The sequence below is a fragment of the Anneissia japonica genome, unplaced genomic scaffold (genome assembly GCF_011630105.1).
Source record: "Anneissia japonica isolate Jap-2015-1 unplaced genomic scaffold, ASM1163010v1 scaffold1792_len1028045_cov167, whole genome shotgun sequence".
Lineage (NCBI taxonomy): Eukaryota > Metazoa > Echinodermata > Crinoidea > Comatulida > Comatulidae > Anneissia > Anneissia japonica.
In genome coordinates, this window is record NW_022742319.1 from 171,996 (window position 1) to 177,452 (window position 5,457).

Sequence of the window (5,457 nt, forward strand, 5' to 3'; positions counted from 1 at the left end):
AGCGCACACTGTGCTTTCTCCATCACAATCACACATGCAGTAGCATAACACATTAAAAAATGGAATCGTGCATCTCACACCGGCGGCGAGCGAATTTGCGTAAACAGTAGTATACGGTACAATAATAATTTTCTGTTTGAAAAGTGTTTAAAATTAGAACAAAATAAGAACATTTTGAGCCTGAAATTGGCCAAAAAATAAGAACACTGAGCCTGGGCACAATTTTACTGGTTCTTAAAAAATAAGTGTATACAGTATTGTAAATTTGTATTTGTCGAATAAATATATGAAATGAATGAATGCATGAATTGACGGATGATCACTTGATGAATGAATCCTTCGCGTTAAGCCTCGTCTATCGTAAATAGCGCCAGTGGATCACACTGTATGGGCATAATTTTCGAAGTCCAGCTTCGCAGCATCGAGCGAAGTTTCTTAGCTTACAATAGTGGAATTTTAATAAACTTTAATTGAACAACAAATTAGTATTGTATTTGCAGACTGACAGTATCATCTCAATGTATTAAATCCATCATCACTTTTTTTTTTTGCATTGATCAGCGCATTGACAGCTTGCTCATATGCGCTATATAAGAATGAAGTATTATTATTATTATTATTATTATTATTATTATTATTATTATTATTATTATTATTATTATTATTATTATTTTTAAAAATACAAGCTCATACAACGACTGAATCGTCATAGGCCTACACACACACACAGAGCAGCAGATCGTTCCTTCTCACAGACTTAAAAACAGCGCATTCAAATAGAACAACTATTATATAGTATTTTGGACTGACAGTAAATGTAAATATATTAAACTTCAGAATCTACTATCAATCACTTGTATTATTCTTGCATTAACTCTAATACAAAACCCATGAATCTCGAGGAAGTAAAAGTGAATGTGAATGTGTACGTCGTGTGTCGTTCTATCCATAGAGTACGTGTTACGTCGTGATACTACTCCGTTGCTATCGTTGCAAAAAGGGTTCAACAGGACACCATTTTCTTCACTGACAAACCATTGATCCCAATTTCTAACGTAATTATTAAGATGTTGTATCTTACTTTTTCTTTGTAAATTTTAATTGATGATTAGGCCTAAATGTGTGTTCGATATTCTAATATAATGCGAGCTTTTGTGTTTTTAGTACATTTTGATGGTAAAATATTAGATCTTAAAATGCCTATTCCAGAAAGCCTATGAAGTCATTTAGGTGTAATGAACTGTAACTAACGTCCGTTGACAACAGAGAGCGCCACCCGGCGTCGTGACGACACGACTGTGGTACTATAGTCTATATTAACTATGTTCTATAAAAATCGAACACTGGGTAAGTTACTCGCTAAGCTCGCGAGCAGAACAGTTGATCACTGAGGCTGACCAAGGGCTGACACAGACTTGAAAACAGCGCATGTGCAAAATACGTTCTGTAAGGATGATTATGAATAATTTTTGAGATTTTACCAATATACTACGTTACACAAATTCGCCTAAGTTGTTTCCTAAAAAGCTAACGTGCCCATAAACTGCTCGTACAAAAAAACAAAAAAAAAAAACAAAAGAAAACATAAGAATCTCTATCTTTTTCCCTAGCCTATGATTATAATCTTACTGTTAAACAATACGGATAATGTAGTTAATTTTCCTGGTATTCAACAGAGCGCTGTATCTATCAATGCAAGTATCACATTATGCTTGTAATGCATCCTATTCCGAATGTTTTCAATCTTTTTATACAGGAAATCTGAAAACCTTCCAGCAAGTTCAAAAAGATTTTCATGAGGTGGAAGCAAGACTGGGGAATTTGAAGAAGTAAGGTCATTCACCAACTTAATTATCAGGACAATTTACCTGTCCTGATCAGTGTGGTATTTAATTTTGCAGTCTGTATGCTGACTATTAAATTCTCTACATTTAGTCAAATAGACGTCTTTGTCCAACTGCAAACCAGACTTGTGGGACTTGCGTTCCAACTGACGTCTGACCTTTATATTTCGAAGCTCTTCTGTAAACCAAGGCGCTGTTGATCGAAAAACAACTTGGTTAGATATATTAGTGCGTGTGTATCGAGTACATCCCGAAGAGAAGAAAAGTTCTGCCGAAAGAGCAAATCTTTCGACTGTAGAGAGATTTTTAGGTGGTTAGGCAATTTCGGCCGATTTTACTGTTTTTTTCACGACACGAGTGTGTCTGATTAAAATCAAAAGTCCGATGAATGTGTTATGAATATAATTTTAAACTTATAATCGTTGTAAAAATTTTTAAATTCCTATTCGTTTTGTTATTCCCCCTCCCCCCCCCAAAAAAATGATTAAGTATGAGCGAAGTAATTGGCACGTAGCTAAAATGTTGTCGTAATGTCAACCATGTTTAATATTTATATGTATGCCATTACTTTAATAAAGCATTTAATTGTGTATGTACTTTTTAATGTATTTTTTTTTATTGTATTTTTATTCAAACTTTTGAAATTGCATCAAGCCCCATAATTTCATGTTAAACTGTTTCAACTATGACAACTATGTTATACGTCACGATTATTTTTTATAAAAGAGAAAAATTAATATTCATGACCACTAAAATAAGATTGGCGTAATTACAGACGGAAATAGACAAAAAATACTACGGAAATTTATCATTGTGCTAGACCTATACGTAAATAGGTCAAACGTCAAGAAAATACAAAAAATGTGATCCATAATTTTTCATTCCTGTGGGGCTTGTTTGTGAAATTTCACAGCTGCTGTTAGCTGACAAAGAAATAATTTCCATGTGTCTATCTCAAATGACACCGCTGTATATTGCAAAGTTCAAAGTTTTTGAAACTGGTGATTAAATTATGGTGAGTCACTCTGCACGAATCGAATACATGCCTGAAAATAACACGTTCAGGCTATTATCTTTTTTGTACCCATCGTACATAATATGTAAATATTTTGACGCTGAGAAACAACTGACGACACGGCTTAGGCTAGCGTATGTGGAAATGCGTAAACAGCATGTGCTCACGAGACAGCTTCTCTGGTAAAAAAAAGACAAAAGTCAATATTTATTTCAATTAAGTTGAAATATGGAATTATATTCACTTCATGAGATGGAAACTTCGATGATCTATGTTGTTACAGTTTTTCAGACCTGTAGGTTTCGAATTATAGACGTTTCTTGACGTCCTCGATTTACCTCTATGAATGCAGGCTTTGACATAAGCGAAATTATTATATAAAATTTATCTTATCTTATCTTACCTTACCTTATATTCAACTAAAGTATTATATTATATAGAGGTGAAAATTACATATGTTGTTTGCCAAAATAGATGTTCATTTTAAACTTTCACTCGAATTCAACCCTGGCCATCAGTCGCAAGCTCGGTGGTCTAGAGGTATGATGCCAGGCTAGTGATCTGGAGATCGTGGGCTCGAGTTCCACCCGAGAACAACTTGCGATTTTTTTCACAATTGTTTTCAAATGAACTGAGTATTCGGTACATTTTCACGTCAGGTAGGGAAAAATGACACCTATACATGTTTCTCCTGAAGCAACTCCAGTTATTGTCAATTATTCCATCACGACAATAACAATTACTATCATTATCTTCTACTTACATAATTTTCTAACTGATAACTGCAGCTTGTATCCTTGAAATGGATCCAGTCATGATGGTGCTTAATAAAAATAAAAATAAAGCATAAAAACAAAGTTGGACCTAATTAACAGCTTTTTATTACGTTGAACGCGCTTTGCTGGATTAGATGGCTATACGCCGTTTACTAATCCATAGGGAGTGCATGTGGGACACATTTGAAATAAGAAATATAAACTCATTAAAAAATATATTACATCATAAAAAAATAAATTATTCCATTATGGTTATACCAAACATCCAAACCAAAAAAAAAAAAAAAAAAAAAACAAAACACTAAACTAATCCGAATATGAAAAATTTAAAGAAATTAATTTTGTTATTAATATATTATTTCCATCACTTAGTTATAGAATGTCAAACTATACGTTATCGTATAATTGTACTTATATGTGATATTCCATCAAAAAATGAGTCTAATCTTTTGGAAATCAAAAAGTTAATTCAACCTACGCAAATAAGAGACCTAGAAGTAAAGTAGAGAATATGCACAGAGGACTTGTCCAGATCAAAGGAGTCTTTAAAAACGTGTTAATATGTGTTAAGCAGGGGTAGGCCTGATAGAGAAGCAATCAGTTGAAAAAAATGGCCTAATGGAAGGGCATAAGCTGTGAGGGTGTTTAAACTGTGACATGTAAGGAAAGTTAATTAAAAAAATACACCACGTCATCCACATCCATGAACACCCACAAAAACTCGAAATAGCGAGATCGATTCTTACCAGAAACCGCTTTTTTAATACAACTAATAAGGAAGTTTCGTTTATTAACAGTGTTTGGATATGATTTATAACATGTTCCTATATATTTGAGCACTATTATTATTATCTATTCGATTTATACAATTTTGTGTTCTTAATGCTAATAACTAGATTATATATATATATATATACATATATACATATATAATAATAATTAACTAATTAAACACAATAAAAAAAAGAACCGAACTAGTTGCTAAGTGTCGCCACAACAACATACTAAAATGTGAAAGCGTGAAACAACATCCAATACATACTTTTTTTTTAGCTGTTGCTAATACAATATAACATTCAATCTATTATACAATTTCATTATTTATTTATAGGACAACATTCGTTGGGAGCTATGCTACAGGATGTATTATCATGTCCTTTATTCGAACACTGTATTTAACTTTCTTTGATGATTTATATATAACTTAACAGTGTTAACGTCTACCTGTTTATATTATATATATATATATATACAATTATATATAAATTATCAAATATCCGATGTAATTGGTTTCATGTATGTCTCAGAAATATATAAATATCCAAATACAAAAATGAAAGGATAGAATACGTTGACATAATAAAGACATAACAATTTATTCAAGACGAATATTTCGGACACGCTTGTGTCCTTCTTCAGCGTTTACACGCATGAACGAGAAATACAGAACAGATCAAAATAAAAACTGTAAGTAATTAACCAAGATAAATCGTAAGATAATAGGCACACTATAGTAATTGAGAAGCTATTAACTAAAAACTGTCGGTAGCACTTAAAAGAGTTGGCGGTAAGATGGCCTATGACAAACAACAGAGCGAAATAAACAAAATGTCGGCAGTCATTAATAATAATTATAATTATTATTTTTAATATTATTATGTCTCTATTATGTCACGTATGCTGTCATTTCATTTTCGTATTTGCTTATATTTATTTATATATATATATATAATTATATATATATATATGAATATGTATATATATATAAAAATATATATATATACATATATATAAATATATATATATGTATACTGTCTCTTAT